This window comes from Carassius gibelio, chromosome A16 (genome assembly GCF_023724105.1).
Source record: "Carassius gibelio isolate Cgi1373 ecotype wild population from Czech Republic chromosome A16, carGib1.2-hapl.c, whole genome shotgun sequence".
Lineage (NCBI taxonomy): Eukaryota > Metazoa > Chordata > Actinopteri > Cypriniformes > Cyprinidae > Carassius > Carassius gibelio.
The window spans coordinates 29,301,822-29,311,475 of NC_068386.1; positions in this window are offsets into that span (position 1 = coordinate 29,301,822).

Genomic DNA, 9,654 nt, shown 5'->3' on the forward strand with positions numbered 1-9,654 from the left:
TCCTGTGCAGCTAATGTTTGAATAATTTTTTAATTTTTTAATTAATTAATTAATTAATTAATTAATTGAGGTGAGCTGAATACTCCAACTGAAAAAAATGCAATGTTGTATATGGTTACATTTTAATATTGATGGTCCCCTTAATGAATTGACTACAAGTAACTTTGCAACTACATTATTACATTATTCCAAATAACTCTCATTAGAGTATTAGTATGCTCAAGAATGGTTGAGTCTAGTATAGAAGAATACTGTATGTTGACGTACTTGCAAATACAAATACTGTTATGTTTTGGTTGACCATCAAAATAAAGTGTTAGCATATATTTGTAGTAGCAGACATACTAATATTCCAGTGACCGCTAGTTGACATGTAGTTGCAGAGTTACTTATCAACAGCTGTCTAAAGGGTACCATCAAAATTATCGATCTGATATTACAATCAAAATGTGTTATATTACACATTCACCTGATTTGATATTTGATCTTACGGTTGTTTGTGACAATTTTATTATTATTATTATTATTATAATTGTTATTGTTATTACTACTACTACTTATAAGTGGTCTTTGGCCGCTTTAAATAAAGTAGCATAAAAATGGCAAGATATGAGACTAATAATATATTAAAACTATGAGAAATATAATCAGTTGTGTTACAGTATAAATAATCAAAATCTTAAAAGCTATAACCACAAATAAGTAAATATTATTATTTTTTATTTATTTTTTTTAATTAAGAAAAACATCTCAAGCACAGTACAAGTATCAGAATGCTTCATAATAAAAGAAAAAAAGGTTGGGATCTATTACTGTGGTAAGAATTTCTGAAATACAAGTAAAAATTCTCTCCCCAAACCTTAATAACTTAGGACAGGACCAGAAAGAATGAAACCGAGAGGCTGGTTCCGCAACACAACGTGGGCAGGTGGGGTCTAAATCAGGAAATATCTTGGCAAGTTGCACCCTAGACCAATGAATACGATGCACTACCTTAAATGAATAAGCCTGTGTCTAGAGCTAACTGAAGAAGAATGTCACTTCATCTACAGCAATATCATTGACTTGATTGCAAATAAAAACAGACACAATTTCAACTGAACAGAGATGACATCACTGAATTCAATGATGAACTGCCTTTAACTATCATTTTGCATTATTGAGACACTGTTTTCCAAATGAATGTTGTTCAGTGCTTTGGCGCAATGTATTTTGTTTAAAGCACTATATAAATAAAGGTGATTGATTGATTGAAGAATGTATCCTTTTTAAGATAGTGTGCCAGGTTTCATCTTCTAACAAAATACCTAAGTCCTGCTCCCAAAGAGACTTTAATGACCCACTAGACGGGGTTTGATTGTCATTTATTGTGCAGTAAATCCTTGAAATGGCACCCCTTATACGTGTATGCTGGTCTAAAATATACTCCAAGATACCTCTAGGAGGGACAGAGGGGAACTCGGGAAAATGTTTACGAGCAAAGCTCCTAACTTGAAAATACCGGAACAAATGTGAATTGGACAAAGAAAATGTATTTTTAAGTTGGTCAAATGAAGCAAAATTATTATCAATAAATAGCTGATCGATTGTAACTAGACCATGTGACTTCCAAATATTGAAAGCCCCATCAAAAAGGGAGGGTGGAAAGGATGCGTTCCTGGCAATGGGTGCAGCTGAAGATAGACCCTTAAGCTCTAGAGCTCTGCGGAACTGAGTCCAATTCCTCAGAGAGTGTTTAACAATTGGATTATTAATTGAGATACTATGAGTAGGAGTGATAGAAGAGCAGAGCAAAGATGTCAATGTGACTGGGGAACAACAAACAGCCTCCATTTGCACCCAGGGAGTTTCACACAATTGCAAATCATACTGGCACCAGTACAGTAAGTTTCTAAAGTTGGCTGCCCAGTAATACGTTTGAAAGTTAGGCAAAGCCAGACCTCCCACCTCTTTTGGCTTAACAAGATGTTTTAGACTTATTCGCCTTGGCTCGTTATTCCAAATAAATGATGAGATAATTTGTTCCAGACATAGAAAAAATGACTTTGGAACAAATATGGGCAAACATTGAAATAGATATAAAAACTTGGGAAGAATGTTCATTTTGATTACATTTGCCCTTCCTATCAGTGTGAGAAGAAGGGATTTCCATGATAAAAACATAGATTTTGTGAGATCAAATAAAGGACTAAAATTGGTTTTAAATAAGTCAGCATGTTTACGAGTCACTTGAACACCCAAGTATCTAAATTGGTTGTTGACCACTCTGAATTGGAAATTTGAATATGAGAGATTCAATGCAGCAGAATTGACTGGGAATAACTCTTGGAAAGTAACTCTTCACTCTTGGAAAAATTCAATTTATAACCTGAAAAAGTACTAAATGAGTCCAATATTAAAAGAACTCGAGGAATTGAGACTAGGGGATTAGATAGAAATAAAATAAGATCATCTGCATATAAAGAAACCTTCTGCTCTAGACCAGCACGAAAGATGCCTTGCACCTCTGGGTCAGTACATAATGCAATTGCCAAAGGCTCAATAGCAATAGCAAACAGGAGTGGGGAAAGGGGACAGCCCTGCCTTGTACCTCGATACAGTGAAAAATGATCTGAAATAATATTGTTTGAGCGTACAGATGCTTTAGGGGCAGCATAAAGGAGCTTTATCCAAGAGATTAATTTTAAACCAAATCCAAACCTCTCCAAAACATTAACAAGATAGCCCCACTCGATGAGGTCAAATGCTTTTTCAGCATCCAGTGAGACCACAACTTCAGCATTGTTGGAATGGGGTGAATACAAAACATCAAAAAGACGCCTAATATTAAAAAAAGAGTGTCTGTCCCAAACAAAACCAGTTTGATCAGGTGAAATGACTCCATGTAAAGATTTTTCAAGCTGAAAGGATAATACTTTAGCTAGTATCTTGTAATCACAATTTAACAGTGATATGGGGTGATAAGAACCACAATCTAAGGGCAATTTATCTTTCTTAAGAATTAATGAAATATTAGCTTGATAGAAGGTTGGGGGCAACTTAGAATTTTGAAGGCTCTCTAAAAAAACCAAAAGCAACACAGGGTATAGTGATTTAGAAAATGCTTTATAAAAGTCAGATGGGAAGCCGTCGGGACCAGGGGCCTTGCCTGTTTTCAAGGAAGCAATCGCATCAGCTATTTCTTCAACTTGAATATCGTCATCCAAAAAAATCACACAAAGTCTTCTCTACAGTGGGGAAATCTAATTTATCTAAGAAAGTTTTCATTAAAGATACATCTTGAGGAGATTCCGATGTGTACAAATTTACATAGTATTGTTTAAATTGAGAATTTATTTCTTTATAGTCAGTGGTAGCAACTCCTGAGGGTAACTTAAGTTGGGGTATCAAGTTTGATGCTTGAAATTTACAAATTTGATAAGCTAACAATTTACCTGTCTTATCACCAAACTCATAGAGACCCTATGTTGAGCTCGTACACTCCAAAAAATTAAATGTTGGGTTTAATTAAAAATATTATGTCAACAGGTTCCACACAATTTGATTAAGTAATCTCAACAAACAATAATTTAGTTCATTTTACAAAAGAAGTTAAAGTAAACTTAACTTAACAAACCTTAGTAGATTCAACAAAAATTGAGTTAATTGTACATGATAATTGTAATTAATGATGACAAAAACACCATCTCTTCAAAAACACCACCCCCTTCAATTAGGATTTAGTAAGTCCATTACACTGAATTAATAAACAGGAGTGCAGCTGTTCAATACAATTCAACATATAGACCATTTCTTGATTACTTTTCATCATACAGATCACAAGCACATTTGAAACACAATGTTGCATTTCCTAGCACTTCTTCATATGATTTGTTCTAAAATACATCAGAACAAGTTCATTTACTTACCTGTGAGCTTTCATGACTCAGGTACTTATCTAATGGTGCTACACCTCTGCAAGAGGGTGACAGAACAACCATTACCCATAATACACTGCAAAATCCTCAGCCAATGAGATTCAAGTCTGTATTGGTTTTACTGTTACTTTTATGCAACAATGTTATGTTGGCTGAACAAATCATTTTTAAGTAAAGCTGAAAATACACACTTTTTTGTTGAATGAACTAGACTAAATTAAGTTCACATTGTTAAATTATTTTTTTAAGTAAATTGGCAAAAGTGAAAGTAAATTTTTTTTGAGTGTAAAAACAAATTCTCAGACTCTTCCGTTGAAAACAGATCATATTTATTCTGCAAAATCTGACGCTCTTTATAAAGGTTGGGAGATGAGTTCATTGAGTACTGAACATCAATAGCTGATATAGAGCTAGATAGCTCTTCTAGTTGCCTTTTACAATCTTTATTTTTAAAAGACGAATATGAAATTATACCACCTCTAAGATAACATTTTAAGGTCTCCCAAATGGTAGAATAAGCCATACCCTGAGTAGTATTGAGTTCAAGAAAAGAAGATATATTTGAGGAGATACATTTTTACAAATTCTTTATCTTTTAATAGACCAATGTTAAAGGACCACTGATGATGCTTTGGGGGTGCTTTTGGAAAGCTAAGTTCCAAAACAGCTGGCGCATGATCAGAAATTACTGTGCTTTCATATGAACAGTTCTGCAGATATGGAAGAAGTTTGTTATCTAGAAAAAAATAATCAATTTGTGAATAAGAATGATGTACTTGCGAAAAAAAAAAAAAAAAAGAATATTTCCTTGTGGATGGATTTAAAAAGCGAAATGGATCACGAATACCATAGCTATGCAGAAAAGATTGAATAATTGCTGCACATTTTGAAAGAGATATAACTTTTTCCGAGGACCTGTCTAGTCGTGGACACATCACACAATTAAAATCACCACCCAGGATTAATTCATGAGAGTGAAGGTCAGGTATACATGATAAAAAGGAAGTCATAAAGGAAACATCATCATAATTTGGGGCATAGACATTAGCAAGAATTAGGGGGGTTGAAAACAATGTTCCTGTTACAATGACATATCTGCCCCTATGATCTGCAATTACTTGTGAAAATGTGAATGATAGACTTGACCTACCCAGTCTTTTTTCAGTCTAAATTGGTCTGATGAACAGAGGTGAGTTTCTTGAAGAAACACAAAACTGGCTTTCAGTTTCTTAAGATGAGTCAGAACCTTATTACGTTTGACAGGATTATTCAAACCTTTACAATTCCAGCTAACCCATCTCACCAAACCATCTTCATTAGCTCTACCACCCACCATTTAAAAAAAAGAAAGAGAGAGACAAAAAAGGGAGACCAAAAAGATACTTGTAAAACCCAAATAATTATGAAAGAATCAGCAAGTAAAAAAAGGTATGAAACCATACAAAAGAGCAATGGCCCAGACTTGTGCTTATGAGATGAACAAAGAAACGAGAACATATTAACACACTTCAAGAAATCTAGCGCAAAGACCCACCCCCGCCCTCACTGCCACCCCCAACCCTGCGCCGTTGACCTAAGCTAACACTCCCCCAACTGGAGCGTACACTACCCTGAGGAAAAACCTCCATGTGCTTGCGAGATATTGTGTTTCTTACCTCGGACGCATCTCCGCAAACAAAAAATAAATACAGCAAAAGTATTCCAATTTCTGATACATATAAAATAAACATTTGAATCCTATATAACTATAGAAATGATAACTAAAATCAAAGAATAAATCCTGACATATTAAACCACACATCTGAGTAAAGTGCTTTCAATTGCATCTGAACCCGAGAAAATAAAACATTATAGCCCCAGCACGTTCATAAATGTTCAAGCAGGTAAAAGGTGTTGTTTTACGAAAGCCAATGCCGCGGCTGGAGTATCAAACGTGTGTTCAGCGTCGTTCTTTGTGATTCTGAAGCCGGTAAGACCCCTTAGACCGTACTTAACATCTGGCATAGACCTCAGCAGACGTTTAACATCGTAGTATGCGGCCCGCTTCTTGGCAATCTCCGGCGGAAAGTCCGGGAAGACGAACACAGTGTTGTCTCTGAACTTAAGCTGCCCACCACGGCTTGCTTTTCGCCAAATATCCTCCTTGATGTCATATCGAAACAGATTACGAAGGCTCGCGGGCGGCTGCCCTCCGCAGGCTTCGGTGCAAGTGTATGATGTGCGCGAGCAAGAATTGGAGGTTCAGAGAGATCAAATATCTCCGCCAAAGCATCCGCCACGAACTTTGTAGGTTGTGGGCCTTAATTCCAAACCTTCCGGAATTCCCACCAAGCGAAGATTGGATCTGCGGGAACGACACTCTAAATCGACGCACTTAGCTTGCAGTGAGGCGATCTCTTTCTGGAGAGAAACGACCGTTGGCGCGAGAGAGTGAAGACTCGTCGTCCATTCTGAGGTAGCTGTCTCCAGGGTTGTTAAGCGCTCATTCTGGGTTTTGAGGTCTTCTTTGAAAGATGAAAATGTATTGTGCATTTCTTGTCGTATCAGGGAAATTTCTCCCCGAATTTCAGCGGCGTGCGCGTCAAATTTGGCATGAATTCCACTTTCAAGCCTATTAATGGCACCCATAATCCCAACCCCATCAGGGGTGGAAAGTTCAGCCGTTTCCAAAGGTGAGCCGCCGGTAACAGACGAATCTGCCTTCTTTTGTCGCTGCGTCTTAGAAGACATCGTTGGAATTCAAACGACAGACTACAACAATATTGTTAGAAATGAAGTGAGCATCAAATACACGAGATATAATTATATTTTCGTATATATAGCGCTGTATCAAATTATAAAACGAAATTTAAAAGTTAGTTTGCGGAGCTCCCGACTTATGCGTCCTCACATGGCAGATGCTAAACCGGAAGTCGTCATAAGTAAATATTATAATATATTAAAAATGGTCTTATGAATATTTATTAGATGATACAACATATTATAAGGTTTTTTGGAATGCATTATGTATCATTGTAATGCCTTAAGGATACCCTTAATATTTTAAACATATGGGCTTCATATAAAGTGTTGCTCAATTCTCTTCTGCTCACCAAGCCTGCATTTATTTGATTCAAAATACATAAAGTTGCATTTGCTAAAGCAGTAATATTGTGAAATATTTTTACTATTTTAAATAACTGCTTTCTATCTGAATATATTTTATTCCCAGTAATCATATCTACATTTTCAGTATCATTACTCCAATCTCACTCCAAGTGTAAAAATATACTCTATACCATTCAAAAGCTAAAGAGTCAAATTAACTTTTATTTAGCACACAAGTGGTGAAATGACATTTATCATGTTATAAATGATGCTGTTCTTCTGAACTTTCTATTAATAAAAAAAAAAAAAAAAAAATCTGAAGGATCATGTGACTCGAATACTGATGCTAAAAAGTCAGCTTTGATTGTTCTTCATACATTGTTTAAAAAATGAAATGAATCTCAAGTTATTTTGTGTAATAGCTAAATATATAAATAAACGAGATGATCTTCACATTTTCCAGTTCTAAAAAGTCTTGTGAAGAAATATTCAGGATGTTTTTTATGGCCTTATTTCAGTGACTTCAGAATTTTCTTTTTTTCACTAACTACGATTAAACTGATAACAGTGATTATTAGATTTTAGCCATTTACATGTTTATAAGCAACTGGTTAACCCTCTGGGGTCTAAGGGGGTTTTGGGGCTCTGGAGAAGTTTGACATGCCCTGACTTCTGTGCTTTTTTTCAGTTTATTACAAACATATACATGGCTAAAGTCTGAAAACACTGTATTCAATACAAACTGGGCAACAAACTTGTTCACAAGACTGTAAAAAATGGACCTTTTAGCCTAGAATTCTTGCTTAAAAATCATGTGAAAATCATTGTTTACTCACTCACAGAAAACAATAGATTTAATGATTTAAATTTACCATCAATATTAGTGTGATTACACCTGAGAAGACAAAGGCACACATAATGAGCTGCATAATGAGCCATTCAGTCAGGTGTGTGACTGAGAGGGAAGAGTTACAAGAAAGAATGTGAGGACAAAATAAATGTATATATTTTTATGTTTGTAGTTTATTTAGAATATATTTAATTATCCCACAAAATATCTTGAGATTCACTTGTGAGTGCAGTTAAACAGTTTATTATGAACAATCAAAGAAGACTTTGAAAGCTGAACTTTTTAACATCATTACTCTAATTATTATTATTTTTTATTTTTTTTATTTTATTTATTTTTTAATGTCAATATCATGTTTGTAACATGATTATTGTATTTATCATCATGTGTGTGCTAAATAAAAGTTTAAATTTCTATATATACTGACTCCAAGCTTTTGAATGGTATAGTGTATATTGCTACACTTGGAATAAGATTTGAGTAATGATGCTGAAAATTTTTCTTTGATCACAGGAACAACTTAAATTATATATAATACTCTTATATATATATATACACACACATATATACATATATATATATATGGCTGGACTCTGAAGGGTCAACAGGGACCCGGCTCTAATATGGGGGGTCAACGGGACCCGAATTGACTCTGGAGGGACCATGGGGACCCGACTCGACTTTGGAAGGACCACGGGGACCTGATTAGACACTGGATGGTCACCTGTGGCTGCCATCTGGTACAGTGGCGCTGGGCCGGCAGCCATCTTGGGCAGTGGCTCTGGACTGGCTGCCATCTTGTACAGTGGCGCTGGGCCTGCAGTCATCTTGTGCAGTGGCGCTGAGCTGGTGGCAATCTTGTGCTGTGGTGCTGGGCCGGCGGCGATCTTGGGCAGTGGCGCTGGGCCATGGACACTTTTTATATTTTTTACCAGATGGTGCCATTTTTTTCAAGTTTGGCATATAAAGCAAATACTCACTTTATTACTGTTTTCTTCTTAAGCATATTATAGTCAATTGGATAAATTATGCAGCTATAATTGTGTGGGTATATTGGTATGAATGTCAGAGTGTGGTTTGTACGTATCCTAAATAAAACACAAATCACAAATCCCACAGCTGTGTATGCCTGTGTAACTTTGCCGGAATCTAATGGGTAAAGTTTGGTACTTCACCCAAACAAAATCTTTTGAGATATCAGCCTCAAATTTGGAACACAATTTGTTTCAATTTATAGCTTTCACTATGAATTATGAATTTTGGTAATATTTTCTATGAAGCCTGTATTTATAATACATTATAAGAGTATTCTTAAGGCATTAAAATTAATGCATAATGCATTATAAAAACCTTATGATATGTTTTTTTATGATATCACCAGACAGCCAGCTCTTTAACCTCCTTTCCTATTTGGCGCCTAAACTCTGGAATAACCTACCTAACATTGTTTGGGAGGCAGACACACTCTTGCAGTTTAAATCTATAATAATAATAATAATAATAATAATAATAATAATAATAATAAGTTTTATTTATATAGTGCCTTTCCAGAGCTCAAGGACACTTTACAATAAACAAACAACAATAAAGGCAATTGACAAAAAGAGCAGACAGAACAACAGTAGGCAATTGAGAGTGCAAGTACAGTAAGTGAGAAACTGGGTAGATGGGGCAGCAACCAGCAGAGAGAGAGAGAAAAAAAAAAACAAGAAAAACCTAAGAACTATAACATTCAGAAAATAGGTGTGTTTTGAGCATGGATTTGAATTCAGAGATAGTGTTAACAAAACGGAGTGATCG